This window comes from Mirounga leonina, unplaced genomic scaffold (genome assembly GCF_011800145.1).
Source record: "Mirounga leonina isolate KUSES-001 unplaced genomic scaffold, KU_Mleo_1.0 Mir_53, whole genome shotgun sequence".
In the NCBI taxonomy this organism is placed as follows: domain Eukaryota; kingdom Metazoa; phylum Chordata; class Mammalia; order Carnivora; family Phocidae; genus Mirounga; species Mirounga leonina.
The window spans coordinates 30,508,428-30,530,957 of NW_023270807.1; the positions used below are offsets into that span (position 1 = coordinate 30,508,428).

Genomic DNA, 22,530 nt, shown 5'->3' on the forward strand with positions numbered 1-22,530 from the left:
AAATATCCATACTACCCAAAGCAATCTACAGATTTAATGCAATCTCTATCCAGTTACCAACAGCATTTTTCATAGACCCAGAACGAATAATCCTAAAATTTGTATGGAACCACAAAAGACCCTGAATAGCCAAAGCAATTTTGAAAAAGGACAAAACTGGAGGCAGCCCAATCCCAGATTTCAAGATCTATTACAAAGCTTTGATGACCAAAACAGTACAGTACTGGCACAGAAACAGACATACAGATCAGTGGAACAGAATAGACAGCCCAGAAATAAACCCACAACTATATGGTCAATCAGTCTTCAACAAAGGAGGCAAGGCTATGCAATGGGGAAAAGATAGTGTCTTCAACAAATGGTGTTGGGAAAACTAGACAGCTACATGCAAAAGAAGGAAACTGGACCACTTTCTTACACCATACCCAAAAATAAACTCAAAATGGATTAAAGTCCTAAATGTGAGATCTGAAACCATAAAAATCCTACATGAGAGCTCAGGCAGTCATTTCTCTGACGTTGGATATAGCAACATGGTTCTAGATACGTCTCCTTTGGCAAGGGAAACGGAAGCAAAAGTAAACCATTGGGACTACATCAGAATAAAAAGCTTCTGCACAGCAAAGGAAACCATCAGCAAAACTAAAAGACAACCTACCGAATGGGAGAAGACATTTGCAAATGGCTCATCCAATAAAGGATTAGTATCCAAAATATATAAAGAACTTGTAAAACTCAACACCTCCAAAATGAATAATCCAGTTAAAATATGGGCAGGAGTCATGAACAGACATTTTTCCAGAGGAGACATACAGATGGCCAACAGATACATAAAAGGTGTTCGACATCACTCATCATCAGGGAAATGCAAATCAAAACCACAATGAGATATCACCTCACACCTGTCAGAATGGCTAAAATAAAAAACTTAAGGAACAACAAGTGTTGGTGAGGATATGAAGAAAAAGGAAGCCTTGTGCACTGTTGGTGGGAATGCAACTGGTGCAGCCTCTGTGGAAAACAATATAGAGGTTCCTGAAAAACTTAAAAATAAAATTACCATATGATCTATTAATTCCATTACTGGGTATTTACCCAAAGGATATGAAAACATTATTTTGGGAAGATATGTATCCCTATGCTATTGCAGCATTATTTACAATAACCAAATTATAGAAGCAACGCAAGCTTCCATTAATAGATGAATCAATAGGGGCGCCTGGGTGGCTCAGTCGGTTAAGCGTCTGCCTTCACCTCAGGTCACGATCCCAGGATCTTGGGATCGAACCCCGTATTGGGCTCCCTGCTCAGCAGAGAGCCTGCTTCTCCCTCTCCCTCTTCTGCTTGTCCTGCTTGTGCTCTCTATTCCTCTCTCTGTCAAATAAATAAATCTTTAAAAAAAATAGATGAATGGATAAAGAAGATGTGGTGTGTGTGTACACACACACACACACACAATGGAATACAACTCAGCAATAAAAAATAATGAAATCTTGCCATTTGCAACACAATGGATGGATCTAGACAGTGTAATGCTAAGTGAAATAAGTCAGTCAGAGAAAGGCAAATACCATATGATGGTATGTGGAATTTAATAAATTCGTATGTGGAATTTAAGAAACAGAACAAATGAACAAGATAATAAGAGACAAACAAAAAACAGACTCTTAACTATAGGGAAATGAGTAGGAGATGGGTAAACTTGATGATGGGGATTAATGAGTGCATTTATCATGATGAGCACTGACGAAAGCATAGAATTTTTGAATCACTATATTGTACACCTGAAACTAATATAACATTATATTAGCTCTACTGGAATTAAAAAAAAAAATACACTCAAGTGAAAATTCAGCAGATTAAGAAAAAAAAATACGGTAAAGTCCTAATAATACCTTCAAATAATCAATTGCTTGGGTCAGAATGGAAAGGAATGTTTGACAGCAGCCAATATGAAAAAGCTCTATGATGTTGGCACAAACACAGGAGGATCCCAGAAGAATACCACAACTACTACAAATCTGGTGTAAACATATTGTAGAAGTGTTATATACTAATAAGGAAAGATCAAACACCCTCATTATTTTTTTATGCTGGACAGATACCAAAGAGTCAGATTCAGTTCTAGTTTACCCAACCTGAATAGCTTGGCTACAAAGCAGATACCCCAGAATAGAAGGCTGGACAACCCAAAGAAAATGGTGAAGAAAGGAGGTCTGTCTAACTTAAATAATACTCAGGTGAGTAAAAAACACAGGCAATGCATTTAACTCATTGAATAAAAGTTATATGAAATGAGGAGTAGATGCTTTCTTTAGGAAAAAAGTAGAATCAACGGATGAAAATTAGATTAATAGTTATGCCCAACAATTGAAATGGGTTGCCTCAAGAGATAATTAGTCTCACTGGGTATACGCAGCAGCTTTAGGGACTGTATTTTTTTTTTTCCCAAGTTTTTTTGCTGTCTTCTTGAAAGGTTATTTATCCCTGCCCTTTGCTATGTAACTTGTGGTGTCTCCCTCTGTGCTTCCCTGACTCAAACTTCCCTGAGTTTGGCTCACATGAAGGGCTTTGGTCAATGATCAAGAGGAGGTATGATGTATACCAGTGTTTCTCAAATTTTAACGGGTCTATGAATTACTTGTTAAAATGAAGGTTCATATATAGTAGGTCTAGTGGGACCTCGAGATACTGTATTTCTAATAAACTCCCAAGTGATGTTGAAATTGCTAGTCATCAGACCAAACTCTGAGGAGCAAGGTTTTATGCAGCATCTAAGCTTTCAGAGGCATTCTGAGTTTCCTTCATCTCTCTTGCTTTTTCCCTTTGCCACAAAACCAGTATGTCCTGAATTTGGGCTACGCCTTCATCCTCAGTCCTGGAATGGCATATGCAGCAGAGCCACAGCCACCAATATTAGAATAAATATGAAATATATATTTGGGGATTATTTGTTACTACAGAAAGGCTAAGATTCATCTGTGAGGGATCTCATAGAGGGCATTCTCAAGAAGAGAATAAATCTAGAACTAATTAATTCCACATGTCTTTATAAATACAGACTTTAGGTCATACTTGTGCCAACCATCCCTAGACTATCGTTTGAACAAGTTATGTGCACTAATAATCAGCAAATCAGTAAAATGCTAGGGTTGGTTGACACATCTATTACTCTCTTCAATCTCATATCCAGGCAATGGATCCGCACATGTGAAGGCCACTTAGCCTTCTGGTCAAAAGTGAGAAGTTACCCATCCCGTGGCAAAAATCATTAAACATTCATTGTCACTGGAGTCTAGCTTTTATATAAGCAACATAGGTATGAGGTTGAGATGGTGACTATGGGACTTTACTGTGCCAAGAGGCTTAGAAGTAACTGTGTTGAGTAAACAAGAAAATTGCCTGAACAAGAGGAAAGTACACTTTCCTCAAGGAAGCCTGAAAGGAAAACTCCCCTCATTCAGCTCTTCTAAACCAGCTGACAGACACGCTCATGAGATTATCGCTTTTGCCACACAGAGGAAGAAGTGCTGCCAACTTCATCATCAAACCATTGAATTAATGTTGTTTTATCTTAATTAAACTTATTATTATAACCCTGCACTAAATGTAGCTGTCCTGTCTCTCCAGTATTCCCGGGAGTGCTAGAAGAGGAAATATGATAGCCCAGCAATATTCCATGAAATCAATTATGTAGGGAAATTTGCTAGATTGGGCTCTAATATAGATGCTTTTCTTGTACTTACTCTTTGGATTTTATGGTTAGTTTTTAAATTGGTTGGAGCAATAATAACACCTTTTAAACAAATTCCTGGATGAAGCCTCCAAAGGGAGGCTGATTTAATGTTTAATATATTAATAATCAGATCATCTGATTCATAAACTTCAATAATCACCATTTATTAGAGCCTTGTGAAATATATCTACCTTACTGCCAATCAAAAACTTACTGGTAACGTTTTCTCTTGTTCTATATTACCAACCTTAGAATTTTGCAACATGTTAATTACATATCTGGCTAAGAGTGATTATTAACCATACATTATAGAACCTGAGAAAGATCACCTTTTCATCCTGAAATATAATGATATATATTTTTAAATGCTCTAGAAGACCATATCCTACAGTGTTTGTGTCAATTGTTAAATTTCCTCATTAAGAATGGTTTTCACTTTACTGTGGACATAACTGTCTGCATGCTGTTAATGAGCAATTCATTTACATCGGTAGTTATATTACCTATTTCATCATCCAAAATGAATTTCATATTTCTAGAAGAAGCTTCTCCCCCAAAGCTAAAGATGTTTCCCATGCATCATGTCATAAACTGAGAATGACCATGAGGTACTTGGCAGTAATCACCATCATCAAACTACACTCAGGGAAATCAAAGGTGGTTGATTGGGTGGTTCAACTAGATGAACATTCTCATAACTTAGTAAGTGCTTTATGATAAAATTAACATTGTCATGTTTTTTTTTTTTAAGATTTTATTTATTTATTTGACACAGAGAGAGAGAACCACAAGCTGAGGGAGCTGCAGATAGGGGAAGAGGGAGAAGCAGGCTTCCCACTGAGCAGGGAGCTTGATGAGGGGCTCAATCCCAGGACCCTGGGATCATGACCTGAGCCGAAGGCAGATGCTTAACCGAATGAACCACTCAGGTGCCCCAATGTTATTATTAGTTCCAAGCTTCATTTGTCTTTTTATTTCTTTGTGGGTTTTTTGTTTATTTGATTTTTGTTGGTGTTTCCTTAATTAGTACTTAGAGTCTTAATTGTGTAATAGCTTCTCAAGGGAATATGAAGGAGAATCCTAAATTTTCTGTGCATCCTAGATAATGACTCACCATTTGACTTTGAGCTAAGGTTCATGACAACACAATTCTCTTCTTGGTCAAGATTACTGCTCCATAGGAAAATAGTATTTTTTTACTTCTCCAGAGAGCCACAAATTGTACTTAATGCTTCTGAAGAGCTTTTGACCTCCTTGAGCATGTACTAGCCCTTGTATAATGACCTCTATTTTTGGTTCAGTCATATTTTTAAAATTACTTTCCTGGCAGTATTACAATAAGATGTTAGGTAAGTTAAAATTAAAAGACTACTCAATTTAATGTTAGACTACATTACATTACACATAAGAAAAAGATGCCCTGTGACCTTCAACAGGGATTTAACGTAAACCTAAGAAATCCAACAACTTGAAAAAAGTACTCTATCTCCTTGGCATTTCTATAAAACACTGCTCTCTGTGACCTGAATTTTATCATTACCAAAACAACTGCATTCCAAGGAATTTTTAAATGCAGATGCTATGACTGTTAAATAAAATCTGTCATGATTTTTATTCTTTAACTCAAATATTATTGTTTTCCCATAAGAATTTAAGAATAGGAAAGAATTTCTTATCCCCCAATCCATAATATGGGCATGTTTATGAAGCTAATGCCTCAACATTTAAACCCATTTTAAAAGGTTGGTTTCTCTGATTTTATGCCTACCTTAGCTTTTTTTCATCACAAAGTCAGTATCTGCCACGAATAATTTTCTCTTTTATAAATAGACTTCTATCTCTATCTTTTTAATGTTTTGTTTTCTTAAACAGTTTTTCCCTTACCTCTTTCTAAATATTATGGAGAACAACTATAAACTGATATTACAAACAAGACACTCAGTTCTAATTTTAAATAATAAATATTTATATAAATGACACAAAAATCAATAGAAAACAATTATGTTGCCTATTTCAACTAGATCATACCCGCAATTTACTAGTCCCAATCTGCAAATTATATATGCCCAGGGTTTACATTATGCTCTCTTTCAAGTTATGATTAATTATGAAGTATATTAAATATATAGAAAATATAGAAGACCATAAGAGACATATTATGTAGTCACTTCCTGAAGCCAGCAAATATTAACATTCTACCATAATTTACCTATTTGATTTTATTACTCCCTCTGGAAGCAGCCACCATTTTGTCACTGTTATTATAGACTTTTCATCCATGTTCTCACAGACATACATTTCCATAAACAATATAGAGCAGAAGTCAGCAAACTCTAGTCTGTACCAAATCCAGACTTGGCCTGTTCTATATGGCCCATCGGTTATGATAGTTTTTGTATTCTTAAAGGGTTGAAAAATAAGAAGCATATATGTAACAGAGACTGTATGAGGCCCACAAAGCCTAAAATATTTATTATTTGGCCCTTTACAGATAAGTTTACTAATCTCTCATATGGAATATGTTTTTGTGTGGTTTAAAAATTTATATAAATAATATATTAAAGAGGTCTTCTACAACTTTCTTTTTTTTAACTCACCACTGTTTTTGAAAAATTGTCAATGTGGATACACATAGATATAATGAGTCTTTTTATATTGCTGCATAGTTAAAATACCACTAATGATCCCACAATTTATTGTATAATACCCCTACTGGTAGACATTTATGTTGTGCCCAATTTGGAGTCATTAAATATATATCTGAAATAGATATTCTCATACACATCTCCTCATACACATGTGCAATATTCTCTCTAGCATATATACCTAGAAGTAGGATTGCATGCTATAAGGCATGCCCATCTTCAGCTTTGCTCAATAACAAACTGTTACTCAAAATAGTTTTGTTGATCCCATTCTCACCAGCAATGTATGATTGTTTTCATTTCTGCACATCCTTGACAATATTTGGTATTATCACACCTATTTGTTTTGTCTGTAGTATCTCTTTGTTATTTTACATGCATCTTCCTGATAACCAGTGTGCCAGCATCCATTTACTGACTCTTAGCTCCAAATCCACCCTTTTTGTCCTGCTCTGTGATACTGAAGCTGTACCCTATAAATATCTGTCCTTTTATGTTAGGTTCTGTCAGTAAAGGTCACTGGAGGGAGTGCAAAGCCATACTGAGAGGAGGGACATCCCTTCCTCAATCCAGTGACCTTTTCTGTTCAGCACGGCAGCCAGTGAATTGACATGCAAGAGACCTGGTAGCAAATACTCACCTCAGTGGCCTGCACAGTCTGACTCCAGCCTACCCTTGTGCCCTGGCAAGCTTTTCAGCCACCTGGCTAGTTGCTCCTATGGATCAGTTCCAGCCCACATCTTCTGGCAAGTTTCTTCCCATTAACAGCTTTAGGAGAGAAGGAAGGCAGAGTATTCTAAGTTCTTAATTCCTTTCTTACTCATTCTCCCTCAATTGTTTTCTGTGTTACCAACTGCTATACACTTAGAGTTCTTTTTAGCTTCTTTTAGCAGTTAACCACTTTTTACCAGTTAATTTTTTTAAAGATTTTATTTACTTATTTTGCCAGAGAGAGAGCACAAGCAGGGGGAGCGGGAGAGGGAGAAGCAGACTCCCCGCTGAGCAGGGAGCCGGATGCGGGGCTCCATCCCAGGACCCTGGGATGTGGGGCTCCATCCCAGGACCCTGGGATCATGACCTGAACTGAAGGCAGTTGCTTAACTGACTGAGTCACCCAGACATCCCCACTAGTTAATTTTTTATATTAAAATTTCCCTGTTCAAAATTGGTATGATTAATGTTTCCTGAGTGAATCCTGACTGGAACAATGAGTGAGGTTAGACATATTTTCATATGTTTATTAGCCATTCAGCATTCTATGAATCATAGGTAGGTAGGTAAGTAGGTAGAGAGAGAGACACACAGACACACACAAAGAGAGAGAGAGAGATGTGCTTCTTTTCTTGGGAGGGGTAGATATTCTTTATGTGTTTGGGATATCAATCCTTTGTCAGATCTATGGTTTGCAAATATCTTTCTCAAATTCGCAACTTATCTCCACATCCAATGGTACCTTTTTTGTTTTGTTTTGTTTTGTCTTAAATTTTATTATGTTATGTTAATGACCATACATTACATCATTAGTTTTTGATGTAGTGTTCCAGGATTCACTGTTTGCGTATAACACCCAGTGCTCCATGCAGTACATGCCCTCTTTAATACCCATCACCAGGCTAACCCATCCCCCCACCCCCTCCCCTCTAGAACCCTCAGTTTGTTTCTCAGAGTCCATAGTCTCTCATGGTTCATCTCCCCCTCTGATTTCCCCCCCTTCATTTTTCCCTTCCTGCTATCTTCTTCTTCTTCTTCTTTTTTTAACATATAATGTATTTTGTTTCAGAGGTACAGGTCTGTGATTCAACAGTCTTACACAGTTCACAGTGCTCACCATAGCACATACCCTCCCCAATGTCTATCACCCAGCCACCCCATCCCTCCCACCCCCCACCACTCCAGCAACCCTCAATTTGTTTCCTGAGATTAAGAATTCCTCATATCAGTGAGGTCATATGATACATGTCTTTCTCTGATTGACTTATTTCACTCAGCATAATACCCTCCAGTTCCATCCACGTCGTTGCAAATGGCAAGATTTCATTCCTTTTGATGGCTGCATATTATCCAATGATATCTTTTAAAGCAGAGAAATTGATTAATATTATCATTCATGGTTTGTGCATTTTGTTTCTTATTTAAGAAACTCTTCATTATCCTGATGTCATAAAGATTGTCTCCTATTTTTCTCATGGAACTTTTAGAATTTTGCTTTTTCATAAATAAGTCTTTAATATGCCTGGAACTTTGGTGTAAAGTACAAGTTGAGAGTATTATTTTAGTGATTTTTGTCTCAGCACCATATTTTGAATAGTTATCCTTTTTTTTTTTTTAAAGATTTTATTTATTTATTTGAGAGAGAGAATGAGAGACAGAGAGCACTAGAGGGAAGAGGGTCAGAGGGAGAAGCAGACCCCCCGCCGAGCAGGGAGCCCGATGCGGGACTCGATCCCGGGACTCCAGGATCATGACCTGAGCCGAAGGCAGTCGCTTAACCAACTGAGCCACCCAGGCGCCCTTGAATAGTTATCCTGTCTCCACTAATTTATAGTGCAGACTCATCCTTTGACAAGTTATTATAAATGTGGGCCTATTCTTAGATTTTTAAATTCTGTTCAGTTTGGCCTGTTTATCTAATCTAGTACCAATATCACTGTTTTAATTATGATGACTTTATAGGTTTTGAACTCTGGTAGGATAAATAAACATCCTTCTATCTCCTCTTCTTTGTCTCCTTTAAAATTGTCTGCTATCCTTTGCCTTTCACTCTCCCACCCAAATTTAGAATAATTTTATCAAGTTCTAAGAAGAGTACTTCTGAGATTTATTAGAACAATACTGAACTTACTAATTAATTTGGGCAAAATAGAAACAGTTACAACATTGAGTCTTTCTACACATGGTATTTCTCTCCATTTATTTGGACCTATCTTTAGTAAAGATTTAAAATTTTCTCTAAAACAGAATTTAAAGACTTTTGTTATATTTATTCCTAGATATTATGAAGTAATTAAACAAGGAGGCCCCTAGGCTGGGGTGGCTCTAATACTTTGGTAGCCTACATAATAACCAAAACCTAAGCCAGAAAAAATGAAACTTAAGAACCAACCACAAACAGCCAAATAAGTTTTTCCCAAATAAGGGCAATTGCTTAAGTCACAGCCAATCAAATAATTTCTTTGCTTGGCTTCCATATCTTCTCTATAAAATATAAACTCTCCCCTCATTTCTGTTGGTGGAGCCCTCCTAACCATTTACACTAATTAGGTTTTGGTGTGATATAGAAACGTTATTGATTTTTGTGTAATGATTTTTGCACCCAGCAAACTTGTTGATCTCATTTCTCAGTTCTAATAGTTTGTAGATGCTCTTGGATTTTCTACACATTATATCACATCATGTGCAACATTTTGCTTTACATTTTATTTCACATGGAAAAGTGGAACATTCCTAAAAACCGAGGTATTAGTCATCGAAATAGAATTCACTATTAAGAAAATATTCATCTTAGTATCTCTAAAAAGAAAAGTTTCCTCCAAAAATGAAGTTTAGCAGCATTGAGAGCCCTCATGTGGAAACAAGTCAAGTAAAACCTCACTTATATTTTGTTTCTTAAACCAGATCAGTTCAAAAATTATTCACCCTTGTCAGCTTTTAGTTAAGTTGAAAATTTCTGAAGCTTAATTTACCTGTGTTTTAACAGAGTAGCAAGCTGCTATGGCATTGGCTATGTGTCCTTAAAGATTCAGAAAGAGACTTTTCAGTCTCTCTAAATGTACACCCAATGGCAACTATATAAAGATTTCAAAGATCCAGACCAAAAAAAAAAGGAATAGAAAGGATCAATAAGCACATAAAAATCAGCTTCACTAGTAATAAAAAATGGAAATTGAAGTATTGTTTTTACCCATGTAAAATAGTTACAGGTTTTGAAATTGGTGGTGGTTTGGTTTTTAAGGAGTAAGGAGAGTTAGAGCATTTTTTATATTGTTTGGGTTTGGGGAAAAAAGAACTCTCACAGATTTCCCATGGGAGGTGTCAGTTGGTGAGCAAGTGAACAATATTTACTAAAAGTCTTTAAATTATAAATGCAATTTGATTCAAGAATTTCCTCTCTATATCTTTATTTTAAAGAAAAAGCCATATCTATGGCAAACATGGAGATGAAAGAATATTGGTTGTGACATTATATTTATAATGACTAAAATAACATACCTAATAAGAAGGAATTTGTTAAATTGTGATACATTCATAGGACAAAACCATTTTAAATCTAACCATTTAAAATCATATCATAAAAGACTGTTTTATGAACTAGAAATAGTTTTTCTAAAATGTTGCTAAAGTTTAAAAAATCATTTGTATAATATAATCTCAATTTGAATCAAGCCATATGTACATAAAAATAATAGCTTTCATTTGTCACATGCCAGGCATAGACATGTATAAATTTATTTAATTTTCACCAACAATATTATAAAAAATGCTATTATTATCATTTTAGAGATGGAGAAGCCAAAACACAAAGATATTAGTAATTTGCTCAAGATTGTACAGTAAATGGCAAAGCTGGATACACACACACACACACACACACACAATTTATGCCAGAAAAAATAACATAGATCTCTATGTAGTGGGAGTATGGGTCATTTATGTTTTCATATTTTGCATGTTTTGTATCCTTTAAATTTCCCAAAATGAGCACTTATTACTAAACCCAATAAATTATATAACTATAAAGATGAATATTAATGTCTATTGTGAGAGCTGAAGGAAAAATGTCTACTTAATCATATGTAATGCAAAGTTATACTAATCCTCTTCATATATGTTTTTTGTATCAAGTTCTGGAAACTGAGCCCAGTCTCTGTGTTGATTTATATTTTGCTGTGCATATAGTTTCTATGAAAACAAAAAACAAAAATAGTAAACCATTTCAATGCAGTAGCTTTATTCCCACTGTCAGTTACATTTAATGTTGGGAGGGGGAAGGAATGTCCCAGCCTTCACACCCTGAAAATAACTGATGTAAGACTACAGCTCTGCCTGCGTTCTCATCACCCTTAGCCAGAAAGCAATAGGTTCTGTAAGGAAAAATATTACCCCATTAAACAAAGTGTCATCATTGAAGAGCAATCATTCTTTTTTATTTTTCCTGTGAGGTTATCTTAATAACTCACTCATAACAGTTATCTCCCAGGAAACATCTAGTTCATAGAGTAAGACTCTTAAACAATATGAATCTGGTCCAAATAACACAGGATATCTGTTTCCAACCATGAAGGATCTGTATTTATTAAACATCTGTATGAGGCAAAGACCACTGCAAGCTACTGCCTATCTTTGGTGGAAAACTAATTTATTCTTACTTTCTCAGGGCTTTTCACTCCTCCATAAGCAACTTGTCATATTAGAAGCTATCTTTGATCCCACCAAAGCAAACAAAGTAAAACCTAATTGATAAACCCAAATTTGATTTGTGACACTGAAGATTTGCAAGAAATAATGAGTAATTGGCATTTTAGACAATCATTATTTTAGTATCACTGGACTATAATTCTTTAATGAGGTGAAGGAATCCATTTTATTGCCTTTCCTCCAACATGGGGTTGGCAGGAGAATTTCCAAAGAGAATTACAATGAAATGTTGGCAAAATATAGATTCTTATCATTATGGGGACTCCACACTCATACCCATGCATAGGTGCCTATGGGATGGAGGACTAACTCAAGTGACCTACGACCAAAGCTGTATATATTCTTGTTTTCACATTTATTGCTTTCTAGTTAATTGGCATTTGTTTATAATATAGACTTGCTGACAGAATTATCATTGAGGTCAAACATCAATTTGTATCATTTAATGCAGAGCAAAAAGAAAATACTGTTGGAAACATTTATCAAAACTTAGTACTTAACAAACCCTGAGCATGGGGCTCAGTGCACAAAGTTTGAAATAATTCATACTGGAGACCAGCACTCCTCAACTTATTGTATTTTGTGTTTTCAGTCCAATACTAGTTTTTCATTAATGAACGCTTTACAAGAAAGGAATGAAGGCTATGCAAAGGAAAATAAATATCTGGTTGTTTATCAGTCACCTGATTTAGGGTGGCTATTTATATTTTCCAAAGTAGGGTTTCATTTCACTTTCTTGCAGATGTTAGGATTAAGATTTGCTCTGGTTATCACAGTATATTGTGTGACTAATCATCCCAAAATACAGTGGCTTAAAACAACAAAATGTATTATCTCACAGTTTCTGTAGGTCAGAAAACCAGATGTAGTGGGTGCCTGGGTGGCTCAGTTGGTTAAGCGACTGCCTTCGGCTCAGGTCATGATCCTGGAGTCCTGGGATGAGTCCCACATCAGGCTCCCTGCTCAGCAGGGAGTCTGCTTCTCCCTCTGACCCTCACCCCTCTCACGTGCTCTCTCTCAAATAAATAAATAAAATCTTTAAAAAAAAAAAAAAAAAAGAAAGAAAGAAAACCAGATGTAGTTTAGTGCGGCTCCTGCTTCAAGGTCTCTTATAGGCTGCAATCAGGGTGTTGGCTGGCTGAGGTCAATGCCCACACATTCAAGTGGAAAAATTCACTTCCAAGCTCATTTTTGAGGTTGAAAGCAGGAATTAATTCCTGTGAGTTGTTGGACTGTGGGCCTTCCTTGCTAGTTGTTGTCCAGAGGCCACTCTTGGTTTCCTTCCACATGAGCCTCTTCCACACGGTAGCTTACTTCATCATAATGAGAAAGCCAAGATTGTGAGAGAATCTTCTAGGAAGAGAGAGCCCCCTACCAAGGTGAGTGTCTTTGGTAACTTAATCATGGAAGTGACATCCCATCACTTTTCATGTATTCTCTTAGAAACAAGTTACTAGAACCCTCAGTTTGAGGGTTCTAGAGGGGAGGGGGGTGGGGGGATGGGTTAAGGAGGGCATGTACTGAATGGAGCCCTGGGTGTTATATGCAAACAATGAATCATGGAACACTACATCAAAAACTAATGATGTAATGTATGGTGATTAACATAACAAAATAAAAAAATTTAAAAAATTTTAAAAAAAGAAAAAGTTACTAGGTTCACGTACTCAAGAAGAGGGGATTACAGGGTGCCTGGGTGGCTCAGTTGGTTAAACGACCAACTCTTGGTTTTGGCTCAGGTCCTGGTCACATGGGTTGTGAGAACAAGCCCTGTATCAGGCCCAGCTTGGATATTCTCTCCCTCTGCCCCTTCTCCCACTCGTGCTCTCTCTCTCTCAATTAAATAAATAAATCTTAAAAAAAAAAAAAAGAAGAAGAAGAGGGGATTATACAAAGGCATGAACACTATCTTAGAAGTCAGCCCACAACATGCAATTATGAATTGTGAATTAAAACATGCTCAGGGGGCGCCTGGGTGGCTCAGTCGATTAGGCATCTGCCTTCAGCTCAGGTCATGATCCCAGGGTTCTGGGATTGAGCCCTGCCTCAAGCTCCCTGCTCAGCCAGGAGTCTGTTTCTCCCTCTCCCTCTGCCCCTTCCCCTTGCTTGTGCACGAGCTCTCTCTCTCTGTCTCAAATAAATAAAATCTTTAAAAAAAACAAAGCATGCTCAGATTGAGAAGTAATACAAACCAAATCCCTATTTTTTTAAGTCTATTTTTAAAGTAATTTTCATCAGAAGTATACAATGATTCTAAGTTTGTTTGTTTTTTTTAATATTTTATTTATTTGAGAGAGAGAGAATGAGAGAGAGCGAGTACATGAGAGGGGGGAGGGTCAGAGGGAGAAGCAGACTCCCTGCCGAGCAGGGAGCCCGATGGAGGACTCGATCCAGGGACTCCAGGATCATGACCTGAGCCGAAGGCAGTCACTTAACCAACTGAGCCACCCAGGCGCCCGATTCTAAGTTATTAAACACACACACACAAACAGAGAAAGAGAGAGAGAGAAGAGAGGGGAGAGAGAGAGAAAGAGAGAAAGAGATCAACTTGGAATTTAGAGTTCCAAGAGCAGAATAAAGCATAGCATTTCTTGAAAATATTTTTTAAGTGATGCTTAGGACAGAGCTAAAAGCCACCTGACTTTTATACCTGCTTCCCTCTGCCCAGTTAGGCAGTTTCACCAACTGGCTCAGGGGGCATCGTCGCACTGGGATCGATCGCCACTCCTGCTGCATCATTACTGCTTCCCCGATTCTATGCTTTACATCCCTGAGGACAGGAGCCGACTCCATGAAAAGGCTGAGGTGAGAGGGTGTATGTGGGTCAGAGTCTCTTTGCAGCCAGTCCTGGAGGGCTTTTGGCTCTTCTCCCAGTCTATTGCTCAAAGTCGAATCTGATAAACTTTCACAGATATGGATCCCAACATTCCCCATTAAGAGTGTGGGGTTGGTTTGGTTTGGTTTTGGAAATCCAAAGCACATTAAAACGTTTTGTTTTTCTGATTACTGTGTCTGCTTTGAATTAAAAAAAAAATCCATTTAGGCCCTTAAATTACTTTTTTTCTTCTGGTATCTACAGACCCTCACCTGTAGCAAAGGTCATTTAATAGGCCAGGACATAAGAAAATAGGGTCAGAGAATTCTTTAGTTATTAGTTCAAAATATTAATCTAATTAATAGGTCTGGCTTTGAGATATAAGACCATTTTTAAACTCCCTAAATAATTCTGACTCATATTCATGTTTGAGAAGCCCTGATTTTCAGCACCTATTTTATGGCTAGTATAGTGAGTAGCCATTTGGGTTTAAATCAGTGCCACTACCTGAGTAGCTCTGGGCAAGTTATTGCTTTAAATCTTAATTTTCTCACCTATAAAATGAGAATATTTTATACAATTTATATGTTTATTATTGGAGTGAATAAAATAATACATATGAAGCTCTCACCTCAGTCCTTGGAACATTGTAAACATATAATAAAGATGGAGCTGTGGTAATAATTGTAAACATATTGGAACATAATATACATTAAGTATTTGTCATTGATGGTTTTATTTAAGGTACATAATCTATTCCTGACAATCTCCCAGGATTATTTTGAGGATATATGTTATAGTACTACTGAAATTATTTAAGTACAAGTGACCTTTAAACGATGTGGGAGTGAGGAGCACCAACCCCCCTGCACAGATGAAAATCTGTGTCTAAGTTTTGACTCTAAAAATCTTAACTGCTAACAGCCTGCCATTGACTGGAAGCCTTGCTGATAACATAAACGGCCACTTAACACATATTTTGTATGTTCTATGTATTATATACTCTATTCTTACAATAAAGTAAGCTAGAGAAAAGAAAATGTTATTAAGAAAACCTTAAAGAAAAGAAAATACATTTACAGCACTGTACTGTATTTATTGAAAAAAAAATCCACATATAAGTGGGCCCACACAGTTCAAAACCATGTTGTTCAAGGGTCAACTGTACTACATAAAAAAAGAACATATTTTTATTTTATTCATTTGTCCATTTAAGCACAGTTCTGGGCACTGAGGATATAGCAGTGAGCAAGACACGCAAGGCCCCAGACTGCAGAGAGTTTGTACTCTGGGGAGACAGAGAGTAAACAAAAAGCATTTGTAATATGATGCCAGTTAGTGGTTGTTTTATGAAGAAAAGTAAAGGTGGGCAGAAAGAAAGACAACTGTAAAGTTGTGGGGGTGGGGTGGGGTGGGTAGTATTGAGTGTCCTTAAATAGGATGAGGAAAAAAAGGTCTCTCAGTAAAGGTAACAGCTGAGCAGAGATCTAAGGATGGAAAATTCTGGGGAGAAAAAAAAGTATTCCAGATAAGGGCACAGCAGGAAAAATAGCCCTGAGAAATACTGTGAACATATTCAAAGAGCAACACAGTGGCAAGGTAGGCTACCGCCTCACCAAGCGAAAGCAGAATATGGCGAACGGTAGGGCCAGAAGGTAAGCAGGGGCCAGGAATCTTATAATCTATGTCCTTTGGGTCGCACTTCTTTCACTTAGCATGTTTTCAAGGCTCATCCATGTTGTAACATAAATTAGAATTCGGATTTACATTTTTAAAAAACCCATTCTGGTTACTATGGTATAAACTCACAGTAAGGGTGCAAAAGTGGAAACCGAGAACGGACACAAAGAGAATGCTGAACGCTGGTGAGAGATAATGAAGGTTTAGTTCATGATGACAGCAGTGGAAATGCAGAGAAGGGACCAGACTCATGATCAGTCTATTTACCTAGCCTGATCCATCTAGATTGATCTATGTGTCTGAATATATATAGATAGATGTATTTATACTATAGATAAATGTGTGTGTGACTTGGATGGCCAACAGTGATACCTCTGGGCCAGGCTGTTGGCAAAGTTGTGATTGATTTTCAGTGATCTTCCACTTGTGCTGCTGTCCAGCATCCAGCCCCCAAATCTTACACAACTTCAGGCATCTGATAGAGCCCAGGAAACATGCTGTAATGAGAATTTTAAAATGTTAACAGTGAGAGTGTTTACCTTGGGAAAAATGTGGAGCCTCCCAAGATGATTGAAAATACTCATTTGGATGTTTAATTCAGGTTTTGTTTAAAACATCAATCTCATTTCTTTATTTAGACAGAATTTATGGCATGAACCCTTCTCTGCTCACCTCCCAGTGAGTATTTCTTACCTAGGTTAAAAATGATAACACACGGCATGGTCCTTGCCCTTTAATCTAGTTTGGGGTATAAAGCATACACACATAAGACAATGAGAAAATAATTTAAGATAAATTTAAAATTAAATCTGGAACACTGAATTGTAAATCAGCAGATCCTCTATAAAATGTTAAAATACTAGTGTGTTACAATCAGTTGTTAATATCATTTAAAGTTAGATCCATTGTGACATATTATATTTTCCAAAGATGTCTGTAACAATACCTCCTATCCTACATCCTGTTCTAGAATATTGCCACACTCTAACAAGAAATAGCATTTATATTCCTTCCCCTTAAACCTGGCTAAGTTTTTGAGACTGCCTCTACCAACAGAGTAGGGAAGATTGATATTAAGTAAATTCTGAGGCAAGGTCATAAAAGTGCCATGTACTTTTGCCTTGTTTTCTTGGGATGTTTGCTTTTGGAAACAAGTTATCACCTGTGTAAAAACCCAGGCAGCCCACCGAGAGCCTTACGTGGAAAGGAACTAACAGTTCTGTCTCCCAGCTCTGGCTGAGCTTACGGGCAGCAGCCAGCACCAATAGGTCAGCCGTGTGATTAAGCCATCTTGGAAGCAGAGCCTTCAGCCCCCCATTGAACCACCCCTACTGACACCAAGTAGACCCATTCCACCAAGCCACATCCAATTGCAGATATGTGAGCAAAATTAATATCATTGTTCTAAGCCACTAAATTTTGGCTGGTTTGTTTCTCAGTAATAGATAAATGAAATATCTTAAAATACCAAACTTCACTTTCACTTGTATTGCTCTTAAATAGCAAAAGGGATGGAGTTACGTTAAAACTCTGGAAAATGAACATACCCCACAGTCTGTTTTAATTAAGCCCAATTGCACAAAGCTGGTGTGTCATTTATAGCTACTCAATACATTTAAAATAATTTTATAAATACTATGCATCAAAATGAGTTTGCAGATCCAGAAAATACTTCTCTATAGTTCTGTCAAGATCTGTGTATGCCCAATGGGAGTAGGTCTTGAATGTTAACAACATCCATCTTGCTGAAGAAAGAGACTAGATTTTTCAAGCTGCAAGTTTAGAGAAGGGGAAAATGAATGAGAGTTGGGGTACTCAGGGAAGACAGCCTCAAGGACATGGAACTTAGGCTGCATGTTGAAGAAGGGATTTCATTGGAACAGCCAAGGTGGAGTGTACCAAGTAAGAGACATACTGTGCACAGATGTCACATGGTGGGATACAGGCTCAGGGTCTTTTCTGGACCGACTTGTCTAGAAGAGAGGAGAAACCTTAAGAAGAAGCAAATGAAAAGAAGAGGCCAGATTGCTTACAAAGCTAAAATGTAAAATCCTTTAGCCCTGGTTTTAAATCTGGATGGCAGTTTTAGTAATTGCTGTCAATTTGCCTGTTGTATTTATATGCATTAATTAGGAATCCAAATAAATCTCTTTTTCATGGATTTTCTTTCTCTGCCTCTGAGATGTACAACAGCACACTTTTTATTCAAAAGAAGTTAACTAATTTTTTCTCAAACAGCTCAAAATTTAAAAAGCACATATTAGTTATGTTTATATCTCTAAAGTAAATTCAATATTTCTGTAATAGGAAGAGTCTATTGGTTTAAATTGAGTTCTCAGTCATCTCAGTCTTTCCTATTAATCCTAATAGCTTGAGTAAAAGGTACTAACAACCATATAGGCCTATAGGCCATTTCAAAACTGTGTGAGGATAACCCCAGTTTTGGTTATAGTTAACCGACCTCTGTTCCCTGTCCCAATTCAGAATCCTATTTCAAGTATCAAGTTAGACCTTCCAGTGCTTTAGCATTTACACATTCATTCATTTATGCACTAACTAATATGGTCTAAGCACTCTTCCAGTCACTAATGTCTGTGACCAAGTCTCTGAAACAATGATTTTTTAGTCCATGAGAATAGATACCAATTTTCAAGGTCTTTGAAGTAGCCTGATAAATAAATAGTTCTCCTCTTACTGTTCACATTCTGAACCCAATAAGATCAATACGTTTCAGGTCAAAATAGTCCCCAGATAAATCTCAATTGAAAGATATAGTTTATGTCTGTGCACAAGTGAATTTACCAATACTGAATTCCAGAAATCAACAGATGTACTTTGTATGGGACCAGAGAAGTTTTCCTTAATACATAGTGTATCACATCCCCAGTTTGGCAGAGCCTCTCTGGGGGAACAGAATGGAGTGTACTCCTAGCTCCCAAAAGCAAAGGGAACAGAAGGGGTAGAGCTACACATGCCCAGTTTCTCCCTCCAGACTCTCAAACAGAGTGACAATGTTGAGAGGTCTGAAATCTTATTGCTAGAGAACTGTTTGCACATAGAACAGGTAGGCAAATTATGGCTCACGGGACCAAATTTAGTCCATCACGTGTTTTTGTATATATAGCCTGCAAGCTAAAATAGTTTTTACATTTTTAATGGTTAAAAAAAAATCAAAAGAATAATAATAATTTAGGATACACAAACATCATATGAAGTTTAAATTTCAGCGTCCATAAGTAAACTCTTATTGGAACACAGCCATGCTCATTTGTTTACATATTGTCTATAGCTGTTGTTGCACTCCAGGGGCAGAGCTGAGTCATTGTGACAGGAAGTATATGGCACATAAAGCCCAAAATATTTTGCTGTTTGGCTTTTTGTAGAAAAAGTTTGCTGACCCCCAACAAAAAAGGAAAAACCTGGGCTGGGGAAGAAGAATCTCCTTGGGATTTTTACTAGCGATGGAATCTCCTTCTACGTTTCTGTCTTTGATGTGGGACCAACATCCCTTCACCCCCCCTGCTCAAAACTTGGCAGGTACTTGATGACTATCCTTAAGCCCCTTACCTAATTAATCACCATTTGTTTTTCTCTTTATTTTTCTTTTAAAATGTCTTTTAAATTTTCTTTCTATTTTTCCTTTTATTGCCCCAGCATCACCATTTCACACTAGGATCCCTGCAAAACTTTTCCAATTAGACATCTTAATTCCACTATCTCCACCGTCTTTTAGAATTGAAAATAGTTTTAGAGAGTTTCTGTTCAGTCTTCTCGTTACCAAAATGAGGAAACTTGTTATTCTGTGAGGCAAAATGACTTTTTCAAATTTGCAAATCTAATTTGTGACAGGCTGGGGTTGGACCCAAGATCTTCCAAACAGTAACTCAGTGGTCCTACCCTGGCATGATTTCTCCTCACATTGCCCTTCACATGAAATTTTCAAAGACTCTTATTGATCAAATTAAGTTTATAATCTAGACCAGGAATCAGAAAACTATAGTACACGGCCAAATTTTGCTCTCATTCTGCTTTTTGTAAATTAGATCTTCTTAGAACACAGCCATGATCCTTTACTTATTGTCTATGGCTACTTTTATACCACTGCCCTTGTCAGAGTTAAATAGTTACACCGAAGACTATATGGCCCACAAAGCCTAAATATTTACTATCTAGTCCTTCACAGAAAAAAGTTTGCAGAGCCCTGATCTAGACTCACTCAAAATATTCTACCCTTTTCCTCATCACTTTCTGTGGCATTGGTAGCTAGTTGTTCCCTATATCCATTCTTACCTTCTACAGTAATAAAACCTCTAATTGTTTTTTCAGCTGAATACATGACAGCCTGAAATGATGACTACATTTCTCAGCTTCCCTTGCATCTTGGTGTAGCCAGTGGAATCCATGAGAATCCGTGGACTTGTGTATGCAACTTCCAGGAAGTATCCTTAAAGGAAAGAAGTATCTTAAAGGAAGGAATATGCCCTTCTCTTCCCTCTGCCTCCTTCTTTCTAGATAGAATGATGCCAAGATAACTGGAAAAGCCAACATGTGCTATAAGATTATTTGGGACATGGAGTTTGACCAACAAATGGAACAATACTGGATTCTTGACCTCAAAGTATTTCTACTATGCTCAGACCACATACCTCAGGATTTTTACGTGAGTGAACAACACAATTTTATGTTAAACAAGATCCTCCATTAATTAGGATTGGTCTGTCACTTGTAATTCATTGTAAGTGTTATGCTTTCTAGTAGGAAATTTCTTTTGCAGAGAAACTAGTACCTTTATAACTTGCTGAATTTGATATGATTATTCCCACACCTTCATTCTTTTGCTCATGCTGCTAGCTCATGCTGGACTGCCCACTTTCTCCTCCTCTATTTAACCACCTTTTACAAATTATTCAAAGCAATTAAAATTCTATCCATATCCTGAAGCATGTTTCTTTTTTTTTTACTACTTAAAATTAAGGCAATAACATTCAAACAACTTAGATTGCCTACTCTATTACATTCTTTGAGTCATGTGTTTTGAACCTTTATGCTCAAAAAGAGTGTAGACTTTTAAAGGATTGGGATCATTTATTTTGTTTTATTTTATTTCCAGGGTCCTCATACTATACACAACCACAAAATACCTGATAGATGTATGTGAATAAATAAGGGCAAAAGTGAGCCACACTGACTCATGAGATGACAGGTTCTCATTCTTAAAACTCAGAATGTCCTCTGATACCTGAATCATAATGTGTAAACAGAGCTAAAGGAAGATCGTCCCAGAATAGGTCAAACAAAAGTATATATGATGGACATTTAGGCAGAGTTATGTGCCGCCTAGGAAAACCCTCAAGAGACAATGCACATTACCATTATGTATGATAAATTGGACAGATATGCCATGCTCTCACTGAAGTAAGTGGGTCTAGTTCTACTTTGAGATTTTTCCTTTATTATTTATGAGATGCTTTGAGGCTCTGGAAGTTACACCACCATACCTTCTGCCTAAGTACTAGCACATTAGATAGACATATTTAAATTAAGAAATGAAAAGTTTATCAGATAATGTTTATACTTGTTCCAGTCCATGAAACAAACAGAAATGTACTGGCTTGTCAAGGACTCAAACGTCAGAACTCAAATGTTTCCTGAACCAACATCCAGGCAGTTTGCTCCCTACGGGACTGCAGACATAAACTAAATCTTTATCCACAAAATGTGGGGCCATTTATGTAAGCCCAGCCTGCAGTTCTTCAATGGTGATGTGTAGTCTGTCTATTCACATTAACTTACAGCAGAGCACTTAAAACATTCTTACAAATGAACTGATTCGGTGTCAGCCAAAAGGCTACCTACAGGTAAGTATCAGGAGCAGCTGAAGGGAAAACTGAATGAGAACCAGATGAGAACTGATGCATGAAGGTTGCTGGCTCCCCATTCTTTGCACTTAACCGTTGGAGGGAGCTTGATGGCCAGCCTCCCCTGGGGAGGCAGACAGTTGCCTATCATCAGAGGGGAGTGAGCTTATGGAAGAAGCAGAAACTTGTCAGATGGCATGGGAACAGAGTGACTCTCAAATCTTTCGCTTGTTTTAGTTAAACTGTTCCTGTCCATATCCCCAAAGACCGATTCTTTTAATTTCACTGAACATGTTGTTCGCCTTCTTGATTTCTTTGTCAGTTGTTGTTACTTTTTTGAAGTACTTGTCAGAAATTTTCTTTTTCTTAAAGAGAAGGCGT

The 22,530-nt window shown here is 37.1% G+C and overlaps 1 long non-coding RNA gene across 1 annotated transcript in view; it reads right to left on the reverse strand.

Moving 5' to 3' along the window:
• Nucleotides 1-6,369: 6,369 nt before the first annotated feature.
• The window catches only part of LOC118001390, a 125,919-nt gene continuing 109,758 nt past the window's right edge, over nt 6,370-22,530 (reverse strand). The window contains exon 4 of the long non-coding RNA XR_004676673.1: nt 6,370-7,149. This is a non-coding gene — a long non-coding RNA (uncharacterized LOC118001390). The remainder of the gene's footprint in view (nt 7,150-22,530) is intronic.